This window comes from Macrotis lagotis, chromosome 1 (genome assembly GCF_037893015.1).
Source record: "Macrotis lagotis isolate mMagLag1 chromosome 1, bilby.v1.9.chrom.fasta, whole genome shotgun sequence".
Lineage (NCBI taxonomy): Eukaryota > Metazoa > Chordata > Mammalia > Peramelemorphia > Peramelidae > Macrotis > Macrotis lagotis.
In genome coordinates, this window is record NC_133658.1 from 477060866 (window position 1) to 477077489 (window position 16624).

Genomic DNA, 16624 nt, shown 5'->3' on the forward strand with positions numbered 1-16624 from the left:
TGTCCTTCAAAGGCCCTTACTGTAGATGGCATTGTACTGTTTTATATAATTAGCTCCATTAATTAGGATTGGATCAAGAGAGGGGCCTCTAAACTAATTTGACTCCACCCTATGAATTCTGGAGGAAAAAGATCTATGATAACTATTTCTATAACAATTTCTATTTGTATCATCTCTCTCCTTCCACCCTCTCTCTTCTTCCCTCCCTCTCTCTGTCTCTGTTTCTCTCTGTCTGTCTGTCTCAAATTTGAATAGATAAGGTAAAGGACTGTCTCAAAACTTCAACAAAATTGCAAAGAATATTTTGAGGAACTTGAGCACTCAGCATTATAGTGTGGATCAAATATCATGATCTATACAGGGTGGCTCAGTGAATAGAGTGCCAGTCTTACAGTCAAGGGGTCCTGACTTCAAATGTGGCCTCAGGCACTTACTAGCTGTGTAACCTTGAGCAAGTTACCTAACTGTATTTGCCTCAATTTCCTCATTTATAAAATGAATTGGAGAAGGAAAGGGAAAAGCATTCCAGTAATTTTGCCAAGAAAACTCCAAATGTGATCATGAATAGTCATACAGAATTAACTGACTAAAAAAGAACTAAATACAAAGTACTTTGCAAACCTTAAACACACACACACACACACACACACACACACACACACACACACACATACATATATATGGGCAGCTAGGTGGCACAGTGCATAGAGCACCAGTCCTGGAGTCAGGAGTACCTGAGTTCAAATCCGGACTCAGACACTTAATAATTACCTAGCTGTGTGGCCTTGGGCAAGCCACTTAACCCCATTTGCCTTGCAAAAACCTAAAAAAAACCAACCCCCCAAAACAAAAAAACACAAAACCATATATATATATATACATATATATATACATATATATATATATATATATATATATGTTTCAACAGTTTTGAGAGACACAAGAATAAAACAGATCACAATTAACTGTATTACCTAGATTATAGGATTGCTGCAAAAATCAAATTAGATAATGTATCTAAAGCATTTTGAAAACTTCAGAGAGTTATGTAAATGTCAAAAGTAATAACTATTAGCTTTGTTTCTTTTTCTTTTTCTTTTCTGTTATTTTGGTTCATCCCTCTGATGTAAACTTATACAATGGTGCCTGAATTTGTAATGTGATTCTGCTCTTAGAAGGTTAGGTAACTGGGGCATAAGCATGAGCCATTTCATAACTCCCCTTCTAAGTACAGAAAATACTATTAATTCAGGCATAAATCTACATCACTGATATGCATCTAGCTTACATTTCTTTTACCTAGACCTTTAATTTCATTGTCAATTCCCAGTTTAGGTCAGCACCTTACCCAAAATCTATAGCTTTAGAGAAAATTTCCTAGGGGCACTGAGAAGTTAAATGATTTGTTCAAGATGACAGTATCTTCCACAGATAAGACTGGAACCCAGTTCTTGATTAAAAAAAATCAGTCCACTATCTATTATCTATGCAATCTCTCATTCTTTAGAACATTATTTTGTTTACCCAGTCAGCTAAGGAAATTGGAAAACTTTAATGACATTTAAAATATATTCTAAAAATTGTAAAATATTGGGTATTAAAATTAATGCCAGCTCTCTATAGACCTAGTTTGTTCTTCCTTTCTTCAGTCTGAAATATTTACTACCTAGAATGTTGCTTCCTTTGTTGTCTCAGTATGCTTCTGATCAGCTATGGAGTAATAATAGGAAGGAGAGAATTTAAAAGACAGTCTATCCTACTAACTGACTTTTTTGTTTTTTAGGTTTTTGCAAGGCAAATGGGGTTAAGTGGCTTGCCCAAGGCCACACAGTTAGGTAATTATTAAGTGTCTAAGGTCACATTTGAACTCAGGTACTCCTGACTCCAGGGTTGGTACTCTATCCACTGTGCCACCTAGCTGTCCCTACAAATTGACTTTTAGAAGAAAAGGGGAACTCTGACAGAGCAGGTATCTAGGAATCTGAATTGGAAGGGACCTCAGGAACAATATAGTAAAAAAGTTTTATTTTTACCAATTTCCCCTCAAAAAGAACTAATTTTTCAAAAGGAAATCATTATATTTAAGTCAAAATTTGGTCCCAGTTTCTTTAACTACAAATTCTTTCTTCCCACTATGCCATGTTGGCTTTATATTCATTCTGAATGAAAATATCATGAGATAGTTCTATGGAAGAGGATATCTATGGAAATTATAGGTGATGTGACTAAATGGTGAAGGAAGTAAAGAGGGAGGGGAATAGTTGCTTTTTTTATGGCATAGGTTTTTGACTTAACAAAAATATCAAATTGATCATAGGACTTCTTTCATTTATTATAATTGTCAATATACCCTTTATTGTGGAAAAGAAATAGATCAAAAGAGGAAAAAACCAATGTGAAAAAAATAAAGTGAAAAGAGCATGCTTTGATTTGCATTCAGAGCACATAACCGTGATTTATTTGTATATTGTGGACAAAGTTTGCTGGAAATAATGTTATAGTATTATAGTATGAAGTATTTGGAATCAGGGATCTAGATTCAAAACTCAAATTTATCATTATAGGTGTAACTTTTATGACTTTGAAATAGGTTGTCAGGGGTCATTGTTAAATTTTTGTTGTTGAGTATTCCTTTCTCAAAAATCAGCAATCTCTACAAATCAATAGTTGATGTATTGTTTTGTTGTGTATTTGGCCATAAGAAAATATCATAATGTAAATACAACTGTAAAATGTATTCACACTAGTTTCCCCCCACTCCCCCTCCAGAGACCCTGGTTGTTAAATATTTAACAATATACTTTTGTATTGCTCTAGACATATTTTTGAGTTCAACAGGAGTGTAGTAGATGGTTCAAGGACTGAAATTATCACCAGACTAGAGACCTGGTGACTGGAGGCTAATAATAGCAATAATGGGCACTTAAATCATACTTAAAAGTTTGCAAAATGTTTCATGTCTTTTTTTCCATTTGAGATCCTGAACTATACTTTTAACTTTTTTAGACATCAAACCTCTAATGGGTAAAATGAAGTCATTGAACTTAATAATGCTGAAGTCATCTGTGGCTTTAAATAGTTTGTAGCTTAACAATGCAAATTTGAATTAGAAGGAATTTAAAAGAGTTTGATGAAACCAAAAATACAAATTCAGGGAGAAGAGATGATATTTTAAAAATAAGAACTGCTGGAGATGTGACTGAAGGGGGTGGAACCAAGATGGCAGCAATGTGCCTTGAACTCTACCAAATTCTCCACCAAATAACAATAAAAATGCCCAAAGTGAGATCTGGAGTAGCAGAACTAGCCAAGGGATGAGGGTGAAACAATTTTCCAGCCCAAGAGAATTTAGAAGAATGGCAATAAGGGTTTGTCTCATGCTGGTAAAGGGGGAGTACAGTCCAGTATAGGTGGCACCTGGGCAGCTTACACCCTAATAAATCCACAGCAAGTCCTCAAGCTCCATTGCATGCCAGTGGTGAGGCTTCATGTCCCTGACACAGCAGCAGGCCGGAAGAAAGGTCCCGAGTCCTTACTTTGGTAGACCAACTGCAGGGCTAAGCAACCCCTACTCCTGGAGAAAGAAATTTGGGATAGTCTCAATTCCACCCCGAGAGCAGAGCCAAACCTTAATGTGAAATTAAAGGTCATGAAAGAGGCTAGGTAAATGAGCAATTTTTTTAAAAGAACTTGCTTTTACTATGATGAAAGGAAAGAACAAAGCACAAAAAATTAGAAGAGAATAGTATGAAAATGGCTATATGCAAAACCTTAAATCAAAATGTAAATTTGTCCTAGGTTCAAAAAGAACTACTGGAAGAGCTCAAAAGAATTTTAAAAATCAAATAAGATATGGGATGGCTTGGTGGCACAGTGGATAGAGTACTGGCCTTGGAGTCAGGGGTACCTGAGTTCAAATCTGGCCTCAGACACTTAATAATTACCGAGCCTTTCAGCCTTGGGCAAGCCACTTAACCCCATTGCCTTGCAAAAAACTAAAAAAAAAATCTAATAAGATAGAAGAAGAAAAAAATTGGGAAAAGAAATGATCCTGATGCAAGAGAAACATGAAAAAAGAGTCAACAGCTTAGTAAAGTGAGCACAAAAAATTAAAAAAAAGATATATAAGCATTCACTGAAGAAAACAACTTAAAATGTATAATTATCCAAATAAAAAATAGGTAGTAGACTTCTGGCCAAGATGGCGGAGAGAAGACAGGCACAGTTTTAAAGTCTCCTGATCTCTTCCCCATCTATCACATGAAACAAACCTCTTAAAAGAAATCCAACCCACAAAACCCAGAAAGAAGAGCCAGGAGAAAGAACATCTACCTCAGGATTTGTCTCCCCCAGGAGCTTTGGCCAAGTATGGGCAGGTGAGTCTGGGCTCAGAGGGAGGATCAGCCCTGATCAGCCAGATTAACAGCTGAATTGGAACCGGGAGTCTGAGGGCCAGAGAGCCAAACCTGTTGCATCAGTGGTGGGGCTGGATGAAAGGCGCTTGGGTCTGTGGGGAAGCAGAGGCGCTGGTGTTGGTGCTGTCCCACTGGAGCTTGGGGACAGGGCTGGGGGTAGAGTTCTGGTACAGGGATGCTGTGGACACCATCCTGGGCTCCTCTGGTCCTATTGCAGCTCAGACCTCCTCCCAAACAGACAAATGCAAACTACTTTTGCCTCAGGCCCAGGTGTGTGAGCCCAGTTGAGGAATGACCTCAGGCCAGGGTAAAGCCCACCACTGATTGAAGGCAAAAGAATTCAATAGCTCCAATTCCTCCCCTCAAGCAAAGGGAGAAGGCCTCTCAACCAAGGTCACAGACACTCCAGAGAAAGCAACCAGCACCTCCTACTGGCCAGCCAGAGAAACTGCACTCAGTGAGTAAAGCCTTTAGCAATCCCAAGCCTAGGTGAACCAGCTCCCCGCCCCCAACTCAAGGTCTTAGCATAATCAAGAAGGGTCAGCAGAAAGGTGGATCCATAGAAAAATTCCTGGAAGGTAAAGACCCCAACTAAGAGAGACATGGAACCTCTGAGGAGAATACAATCTGGTCTCCAGCACAGAAAGACTTCCTTGAAGAAATAAGGAAGGAGCTTAAAAATTTGGGAGAGACAATTAATACCTTGCAACAAGAAAACAAAACCTTTGAAAGTACAATTGGACAAACACAAAAGGAGAATAAATCTCAGATCATCAATTGGACAATTACAAAATGAGAATAATTCTCTCAGATCCTCAAATGAGCAAATGCAAAAAGAAATTAATTCTCTCAAAACCTCAATTGGTCAAATGGAGAACTCTTTCAAAAGTAGAATTGACCAATTGGAAAAGGAGTTGCAAAAGGTTAATGAAGAAAACTCCTCCCCCCCCAAAATAATGGAGTCTACAGAAACTAATGACCCCAGGAGACAGCAAGAGTCAGTTAAACAAAATCAAAGAATAGAAAAAATAGAAGCAAATGTAAAATACCTCATTGAGGAGGGGCAACCTGAAAATTATAAGACTTCCTGAAAACATCGAAGAGAAAAAAAGGCTTGACTTAATATTACAGGATCTAGTGATGGAAAACTGCCCTGATATCATGGAATCAGAGGGCAACGTAGTTATTTAAGGAGTACATCGATCCCCACCAGAAAAAGATCCTAAAATGAAAACACCAAGGAATGTTGTGGCCAAACTCCAGAACTATCAGATAAAAGAGAAAATCCTGCAAGCAGCCAGAAAGAAACAATTTAAATATCAAGGAGCCACAGTAAGGATCACACAGGACCTGGCTGCATCAACTTTAAGGGATCGAAGGGCCTGGAACCAGATATTTCAAAGAGCACGGGAGCTTGGAATGCAGCCAAGGATCTACTTTTCTGCAAAGCTGAGCTTTTTCTTCCAGGGAAAACAATGGACATTTAATGAAATGAAAGAATGCCAAAAATTTCTGATGAAAAGACCAGAGCTAACCAGAAAATTTGGACATCATACAGGAGGTTCAAGAGACACATGAAAAGGTAAAAAAAGGGGGGGGGGCAGTAAAAGGAAAAAAAATGCAATCCAGTAAGTTGAAACTGGCTATATCCCAGCATGGGGGGAAAAAAGATTCTCATAAATCTTGAGAAACATAACTCTAACAGAGAGAATATACCTAACCAGAAATGATGGACATTCATGACCTATCCATGAAACTGCTATCTAATGGGATGTAACTGGCTTTAACCCCACTTGGGAGAAAGACTCTAATAATTCTCAGGAATTTTGACTCTATTCAATAGAATATACTGAACTAGAAGGGACAGACACTCAAAATTTTCTATGACTAAGATAGAATGATCTAAAAAAAACACTACCTCCCTAAAAAGGGAGACAGGAAAGAGACAAGAGGAAGGAGGGGATTGAATGGGACAAATCTCATTACACTAAGAGGTACAAAAAAACGTATGGTAATAAAGGGGAAGAAGGGAGCAGAGGAGAAACACCTGAATCTTCATCTCATCAGACTTGGCTTAAAGTCAACCTACACATACTCAGTTAACTTATAAAACATCTAACCTTTCAAGTATTAAAAGGGGAAAAGGGGAGGGGGGGACAGAGAAAGGGAAGGGGAGTGGGGGAAATAAGGGGAAATAACAAAAGGAAGGGAAGGGAAAAGGGAAAAAGGGAAAGGGGAAAGAAAGGGGTGGGTGTGATATAGGAGGGCAAACACACTGAAGGGCGTGGTATTCAGAAACAAAAGACTGGGGGAAATGGATAAAAGGGGGGGAAGGGGGAAAATACAAACAGAGGGAAGATAGCACAGAGGGCAATAAAGAATTAGTAATCATAACCTTCAATGTGAATGGGATGAACTCTCCCTTAAAATGTAAGCAAATAGCAGAGTGGATTAAAAAACAGAATCCTACAATATGCTGCTTACAAGAAACTCATTTGAAGCAGAGAGATACATATAGAGTAAACATAAAAGGTTGGAGCAAAATATATTTTGCCTCAGCTGAAGTAAAAAAAGCAGGAGTAGCAATCCTTATCTCAGACAAAGCAGCAGCAAAAATAGAAAGCCTTAAAAGAGCTAAGGAAGGAAACTTTATCCTCCTAAAAGTTACCATAGACAATAAAGTCATTTCAATATTGAATATATATACATCCAGTGGGACAGCACCCAAATTCTTACAGGAGAAGCTGAAAGAACTACAGGAAGACATAGACAGCAAAACTCTACTAGTGGGAGACCTCAACCTCCCGTTATCAGATCTAGATAAATCGAATTATAAAACAAACAAGAAAGAAATTAGGGAGGTAAATAGATTGTTAGAAAAATTGGATATGGTAGACTTATGGAGGAAACTGAATGGGGATAAAAAGGAATATACGTTTTTCTCTGCAGTACATGGAACTTATACAAAAATTGACCATGTACTAGGACATAAAAACCTAATGATCAACTGCAGAAAGGCAGAAATAGTGAATACATCTTTCTCAGATCACAATGCAATAAAAGTCATATGCAATACTGGGCCAAGGAGATATAGACCCAGAACAAATTGGAAACTAAATAACCTCATTTTAAAAAATGAGTGGACCAAAAAACAAATTATAGAAAGAATTAACCATTTTATCCTAGATAATGATAATAATGAAACAACATACCAAAACCTATGGGATTCATTCAAAGCGACTCTCAGCAGATATATTATAGCTCTAAATGCTTACATGAATAAATTGGAGAAAGAGGAAATCAATGAACTAAATATGCAACTAAAAAATTAGAGAAAGAACAAATCAAAACTCCCCAATCAAATACCAAATTAGAAATTCTAAAAATTAAAGGAGAAATTAATAAAATCGAAAGCAAAAAAACTATTGAATTAATAAATGAAACCAAAAGTTGGTATTATGAAAAAACCGATAAAATTGATAAACCTCTGGTCAATTTGATTAAAAAAAAGAAGAAAACCAAATTGCTAGCATTATAAAGGAAAAAGGTGAACTCACTACCAATGAGGAGGAAATTAAAGTAATAATTTGAAATTATTTTGCCCAACTCTATGCCAATAAATTTGATAATCTAAGTGAAATGGATGAATATTTACAAAAATAAAAGTTGCCCAGGTTAAATGAAGAAGAGATTAAATACCTAAACAACCCTATCTCATAAAAGGAAATTCAACAAGCCATTATTGAACTCCCTAAAAAAAATCTCCAGGGCCTGATGGATTCACAAGTGAATTCTACCAAACATTTAAGGAACAATTGGTTCCAATCCTATATAAACTCTTTGGAAAAATAGGAAAAGATGGAACTCTGCCTAACTCTTTCTATGAAACCAATATGGTACTGTTACCTAAACCAGGAAGAGTTAAAACAGAGAAAGAAAATTATAGACCTATTTCCCTGATGAATATAAATGCAAAAATCCTAAATAAAATCTTAGCAAAATGACTACAACAAGTCATCACTAGGATAATACATTATGATCAAGTAGGATTTATTCCAGGAGTGCAGGGTTGGTTCAATATTAAGAAAACTGTTAGTATAGTCAATTCTATCAACAACAAACCTATCAGAAATCATATGATCATATCAATAGATGCTGAAAAAGCTTTTGACAAAATGCAGCATCCATTCCTATTAAAAACACTAGAGAGTGTAGGAATAGATGGATTGTTCCTTAAAATAATTGGCAGTATCTATCTGAAACCATCAACAAGCATTATATTCAACAGGGAGAGGCTAGAGGCATTCCCAAGAAGATCAGGGGTGAAACAAGGCTGCACCACTACTATTCAATATTGTATTAGAAATGTTCACATAAGAAATTAGAGAAGAAAAGGAAATTGAAGGAATTAGAATTGGGAAGGAAGAGACAAAACTCTCACTCTTTGCAAATGACATGATGGTCTACCTAGAGAATCCCAAGAAATCATCTAAAAAACTACTGGAAACAATTAGCAATTTTAGCAAAGTTGCAGGTTATAAAATAAACCCTCATAAATCCTCAAATTTTCTATATATATGTCTAGCAAGAAACAGCAGGAAGAGCTAGAAAGAGAAATCCCATTCAAAGTAACCTCAGACAATGTAAAATATTTGGGAGACTATTTGCCAAGACAGACTCAGAGTCTTTTTGAAAACAATTATAAAACACTTCTCACACAAATTAAATTAGATTTAAATAACTGGGCAAATATCAACTGCTCATGGATAGGTAGAGCTAATATAAATAAAAATGACAATTCTACCAAAACTAAACTATCTGTTTAGTGCCCTACCAATCAAAATTCCAAAAAGTTACTTTAATGAGCTAGAAAAAATTGTAAGTAAATTCATATGGAGAAATAAAAAAGTCAAGAATTGCCAGGAGCTTAATGAAAAAAGTGCAAATGAAGGTGGCTTAGCCCTACCCGATCTAAAATTATATTATAAAGCATCAGTCATCAAAACTGTTTGGTATTGGCTAAGAAATAGAGTGGTGGACCAGTGGAATAGACTAGGTGTAAAAGCAGGAGATGATTATAGTAATCTGCTGTTTGATAAACCCAAAGAGTCCGGCCATTGGTCTAAAAACTCTCTTTGACAAAATTTGCTGGGATAATTGGAAGTTAGTATGGTAGAAATTTAGATTAGACCAACACCTCACACTCTTTACCAAGATAAGATCCAAATGGTTACAGGATGGAAACATAAAAAAGCAATACTATAAGCAAATTAGAAGATCAAGGACTAGTCTACCTGTCAGATCTATGGAAAGGGGAACAGTTTATGACTAAGGATGAGTTGGAGAACATCACCAAAAACCAATTAGATGATTTTGATTACATTATATTAAAAATCTTTTGCACAGATAAAACCAATGTCATCAAGATCAAAAGAAATGTAGTAAATGGGGAAACAATCTTTACAACTAATGGTTCTGACAAAGGACTCATTTCTAAAATATACAGAGAACTAAGTCATATTTTTAAAACAAAAAGTCAATTCCCCAATTGACAAATGGTCAAAGGATATGCAAAGGCAATTTACAGATGAGGAGATCAAAGCAATCCATAGCCATATGAAAAAAATGCTCTAAATCATTAATTATTAGAGAAATGCAAATTAAAGCTTCTCTGAGGTACCACCTCACACCTGTCAGATTGGCCAGTATGACCAGGAAGGATAATGATCATTGTTGGAAGGGTTGTGGGAAATCTGTTGGTGGAGCTGTGAACTCATCCAACCCTTCTGGAGAGCTATTTGGAACTATGCCCAAAGGGCAACAAAAATGTGCATGCCCTTTGACCCAGCAATACCACTATTGGGTCTATACCCTGAAGAGATGAGAAAAAAGGGTAAAAACATTACTTGTACAAAAACATTTATAGCAGCCCTGTTTGTGGTGGCAAAGAATTGGAAATCCAGTAATGTCCTTCAACTGGGAAATGGCTTAGCAAACTGTGGTATATGTATGTCATGGAACACTATCGTTCTATTAGAAACCAGGAGGGACGGGATTTCAGGGAAACCTGGAGGGATTTGCATGAACTGATGCTGAGTGAGATAAGCAGAACCAGAAAAACAGTGTACACCATAACAGCAACATGGGAGTGATGTTCAACCTTGAAGGACTTGCTCATTCCATCAGTGCAACAATCTGGAACAATTTTGGGCTGTCTGCAAAGGAGAGTACCATTTGTATCCAGATAAGGCGCTGTGGAGTTTGAACAAATTGCAAGGACTATTCCCTTTAATTTAGAAAAAAAAAACAGCTATCTTATTGTCTGATCTTGTTACCTCTGAGAATTCTCTTCTCTTTAAGGATATGATTTCTCTCTCATCACACCCAATTTGGATCAAGGTACAATATGGAAACAAAGTAAAGACTGACAGAGTGCTATCTGTGGGGGGGTGGGGTGGGGGGGAGGGAAGGAAGATTGGGGGAAATTTTAAAACTCAAATAATATCTTTAATAAAACTTTAATAAAACTGATAGGTAGTAAAGTTTATAGAAGAAAATAATTCCTTAAAAAATAAGAATTGAGCGAATGGAAGTCAAGGACTTCATGAGACATTAAGAAACAATTGAACAAAATAAAAAGAATCAAAAAAATAAAAGAAAATGTGAAATATTTCATTAGAAAAACAATTGGGAAAATAGATAATTGAGAGATAATTGGAGAATTAAATTACTGGACTACTTGAAAACAGTGATAAAAACATCATATTTCAATAAATTAGCAAGAAAAATTGCCTTGATATACTAGGCCAGAGATTGAAATGCAAATTGAAAGCATCCACCAATCACCTATTGTAAGAGATTCCTAGATTAGAACTTCCGGGAATATAAAAGCCAAATTCCAGAGTCATTATGCAAAGAACAAAATATTGTAAGCAACTAGAAAAAAAAAGTCATTGAGTCTCAGATTTGCACAGGCTTTATCAGTTTCAACATTAAAGCATCTGAGAACCTGGAATATGATATTCTAAAAGGCAATGGAGCTGGGAACACTAACCAACACTCATCATTCCCTGAGTATAATCCTTCAGGGGAAAATGGATTTTCAGTGCAATAGAGGACTTACAGGCATTTCTGTTGAAAAGACTAGAACTGAACAGAAAAATTTGATTGTTTTGGTTTGATTTCAAATATAATCAAGAGAAATGTAAAAAAGATAAATTGGTAAGAGAAATCTTTAGGGATTTAATAGAGTGAAATTATTTTTCTTAAAAATTTAAAAACTTTTTTTCATTTTTTATTTTTCATTATTTTTTTTTACCACAGCTACATGCAAAAGCCAGCCCACTCCACCCACTGAGAAAGCAAGTTACATGGTATAGGTTAAAAATGCTTAGCCATTAAATACATTAATTCTTTAGTAATTTATGAAAATACACATGATCATCCCCCTCCCCCTAAGAAAGAGAAATCTCAAAAAAAAAAATAAAGTTAGCAAAACAAGTGTGCTTCAGATTATATTCAGACACCATATTTTTGCTTTTGTTTTATTGTTTCTTGATTTCTCTCGAAGTCATCAGCTTCCTTTAGTTCCAGGCTACATTTGAAGAAATAATTTTCTTCAGAGAATTTTTATATCTCCTTTTCGATCTGGCCAGTTCTGCTTTTTTAAGGTATTCTTCTCCCCAAAGATCTTTTGGACTGATTTTTCCATTTGATCCAAACTGGTTTTTAACATGTTATTTTCTTCTTTTAACATGTTATTTTTCCCTATCTCTTTAACCAAGCTGTTGACTTGGTTTTCATGATTTTCTACATCACTCATTTCTCTTCCTAATTTTTCCTTCATCTCCTTTACTTGATTTTCAAAATCTTTTTTGAACTCTTCCATAGCCTGAGACCAATCTATATTTTTCTTGGAGGCTTTGGATACAGAAGCTTTGACCTTGTTATCTTCTAAGTGTGTATTTTACTTTTTGCTGATTTGCATTCCCTTTCCTGTTGGTTGATTTGAATTTTAGATGAATTGCATTCTTTTTCCATTTGATTGAATTTATTTTTTGAAGAGTTACATTCTTTTTCTAGTTGTTTTTATTTTTCAAGGAGTTGATTTCTTTGGTCAATTTTTCATAATTTTTCTGCATGTCTCTCATTTCTTTTCTCCATTTTCTTCTTCTTCTTTGGTTTTTAAATTGTTTTATGCTCTTTTATGAGTTTTTGGATTTGAGTCCAATTCATAGACTCTTTTGAGACTTCCCATGTAGGTAATTTTTCACTGCTTTCTTCTGGCATTGTTATCATCTTTATCTGCATAGTACCTTTATATAGTTAGTGTTCTTTTAACAGTTTTGCTCGTTTTGATTGCTTTGCTCAAAAACATTGGGAGTATGGGGGTGGCTAGGTGGCACAGTGGATAAAGCACCGGCCCTGGAGTCAGGAGTACCTGGGTTCAAATCCAGTCTCAGATACTTAATAATTACCTAGCTGTGTGGCCTGGGGCAAGCCACTCAACCCCATTTGCCTTGCAAAAAACTAAAAAAAATATAGGGAGTATGGACCTAAGCTTTTTTATGTGGGGGTTTGGGTCTGATCCCTGGCTTGTTGCTGGCCAAGATGTTGCCTATGCAGTCCAGGCCTTGCCTTTACTGAAGTTTGTTTCCTCCTTTATGTACAGGTTCTGTCTATGCAATTATCTGTCTCCTACCCATTCCTGTCTTTTGCCCCAATGTTCCCAGGATTCAGACTTTGTCTGGAGTTGGGACTCAGTTATATAGCTGCCAGGACCTATGCTCTTGTCAAGCTGTCAAGACTGTACACTGTGGTTTCTCCACTTGTCCACTCTTCCACCTAGCTGGGTTTTATTTCCCCCTTATCCCTAAAGAGACAAGCCTCACTGTAGATCCTCTATGATGTCTACAGATGAAAACTTGTTTTGATCTTGTCATTTATTGGTGGGATCCATAGATTTAATGTCTATGAAGAGGCTTCATTTAGCATTGTGTAGGGAAAAGCTTGGGAGCATGCTAACTTCATGCTGTCATCTTGGTTCTGCCCTGGAAGTCCTCCTGAGTGTGTATTTTGATCCTCCATAGCACCAAAGTGTTTGTCTATAGTTGGATTTTTTTCTTCTCTTATTTGCTCATTTCCTCTGCCTATGACTTGACTTTTCACTCTTTGTTAAGGTGGTGCTCTGCTTCCAGGGTGGAAGATACACTGTTCCAAACTTTTGAGGGTTTTGCAACTGTTTTCAGGGATATCCCTCCAGGACCTCAATTTCTTCAAGGTCTTATGAGAGGCTCTAATGGCTCTGACGGCTTGTATTCTGGTCTGAGAATGGCCATAAACATTCCACTCTTGCCCTGGCACCCAAGGAGAGTCCTTGGTGCTCTATGGCAGTAAAGCTACTTTTCCTGGGACTGGAGCCTCAGACTGGGCAAAGCAACAGAGTCTTACCACAGGGATAGATAGCAAAGACACCTCTGCAATCTCTCCCCTGATCCCCTTACCATCTGTGGACCGAGTACACTGGAAGCAGCTACCAGTTGGTTCCCTGTCCAGTAACTCCCAGATCTGCTCCTGAGTCCTTGGGGTTGGGTCTACATGGATTGGCCTCTGCTCTCACTCTGGCGTGGCAGTTTTCTTACTGAACTTCCCCCAAATCCTTGGCAATCCTTGAGCTGAGAAGTCTGCAATCTGCTGCCCACTGCTGATCCAGGTGTCCCCAAGGACCCATGTACCCATTTTAGGGACAGTTGTGTGTGGGAGCATTGTTAATTGTCTTCATCTGATGTCCTCGAACACCAGAGCCTTATTTTACTGCCATGGGAGTGGGAATGGATTAAGGGACTGTGAAGGATATTTAAGCATTGGTATTTGGTTCAATAAATGGAGACCTTGGAGACCATGGTGTAAAGGGAGAACTTGTCTTCCTTGTCTCCCACCCCTCCAACACTTTCTTGGGAAAGACTGAGAGAGTACAGAAATGGACTCAACATATGACATCTGGAAAAGGAACTCATGATCTACTCCTGAATGGCTGGAGTGGTTTGCTTGGGTATGGGCCTGGGCTGTGCTGCAGGCCCTTTCTAATTATGTTTTAACATACTCTTCCCTTGGATCTTCCAAGTTGTTTTGGACTAGAAAATCATTTCAGTTAGTCTTTTGGTGGGTTCTGCCACTCTAGAATTTGGTTAGAGTCATTTTTATGTTATTTGGAGAGGTCTAGGGGAGAGTTTGTGGGAATTCCTGCCTTTACTCTGCCATCTTGGCTTCATTCCCCTTTTCAAGGTGGAGCTGTTTACATTCCCACATGGAAATTTCATAATTGTTAGGTCTGTTAGAAGTTGTATACATAAACAGAAGGCACATTAAATGGGATATCAAAAAAAAGTGAGAAAGAGGATTGCATTGAGTGATAAGGGAAGGAAGAGATAGAATGGGACAAATTAGTTTACATGAATTAGCACAAAAGACATGTTGTGTAGGGAAAGTTGGGGGGGGGTTGGACATTACTTGAAATTTGTTCTCATCAGAATTGACTAAAAAAAGGAAAAAAATCACTCATTTGTGTATAGAAGAGGATAAATTAAGTGATGGACAGATTTGGACAGATTTGGAGGAATGGTAGTCAGAAGATAAACTTGAGGGGAGGGACAGGGTGAAGAGAGAGAGAGACAGAGAGAGAGAGAGAGAGAGAGAGAGAGAGAGAGAGGAGAAACAGGGGAAATAGGATGGAGAGAAATACACTGTTAATAATCATAACTGTGAATATGAAAGAGATAAACCTAGCCACAGAGTAAAAGTGAACAGTAGTGGATTAAAAACTAGAATTCTACAATATTTTATTTATAAGAAACACATTTATAAAAGACACAAAAAAGAGCAGACTCAGAATCCTTAAGCTAAAGTAGAAAAAAAAGCAGGAGTAGCAATTACGACCTCAGACAAAGCAAACACAAAAGTACTTCTAATTAAAAGAGATAAAAAAGGAAACCAGTTCTTTCTAAAAGGTACCATAGAAAATGAAGTAATATAAATATTAAATATATATGTACCAACTGGTATGAAATCCGCATTTTTAAAGGAAAAGTTAATGCATTACAGGAGAAAATAAACAGGAAAACTATTCTAGTGAGGGACTTCAACTTTTCTTCTTAGAACCAGATAAATCTAATCAAAATTAATATAATAAAAATTGAGGAAGACAGAAATTTAGAAAAGTTAGGAATGATAGACATCTGGATAAAATTGATTGAAAATAGAAAGGAATATACTTTTTTCCTCAGTGGTAATTGACCTCAGAAAAATTGACCAGGTATTATGACATAAAACCTTCAAAACCAAATGTAGAAAAGTAAAAATATTTTTTCAGATGATAATGCAATTAAAAATTACATTCAATAAAGGGCTATAGAAAGATAGTTTAAAAATTACTTGAGAATTAAATTATTAAATCCTAAAGAATGAGTTGGTTAGAGAACAATTCATAGAAATAATCAATAAATTCAGGAAAGAGAATGACAACAATAAGCATACCAAAATTTATAGGGTGCAATGAAAGCAGAGGAAAAATTTATATCTCTAGAAACTCACATCAGTAAAATAGAAAAAGGACAGATCAATAAATTGTATATATACTGAAAAAGCTAGAAAAAAATTAAACATCTTCAATTAAATAAGATATTAGAAATCCTGAAAACTAAAGGAGAGATTAATAAAATTGAAAGTAGGAAAAACATCAAAATAAATAAATTCTGTACACTTTGATCTAGCAATACCGCTGTACCCTGAAGAGATGATGAAAAAAGGTAAAAACATCACTTGTACAAAAATATTCATAGTAGCCCTGTTTGTGGTGGCAAAGAATTGGAAATTAAGTAAAAGTCCTTGAATTGGGGAATGGCTTAGCAAACTGTGGTATATGTATGCCATGGAACACTACTGGTTCTATTAGAAACCAGGAGGGATGGGAATTCAGGGAAGCCTGGAGGGATTTGCATGAACTGATGCTGAGTAAGATGAGCAGAACCAGAAAAACACTGTATACCCTAACAGCAACATGGGGTGATGATCAATCCTGATGGACTTGTTCATTCCATCAGTGCAACAATCTGGGACAATTTGGGGCTGTCTGCAATAGAAAATACCATCTGTATCCAGAGAAACAACTGTGGAGTTTGAACAAAGATCAAGGACTATTACCTTAAATTTAG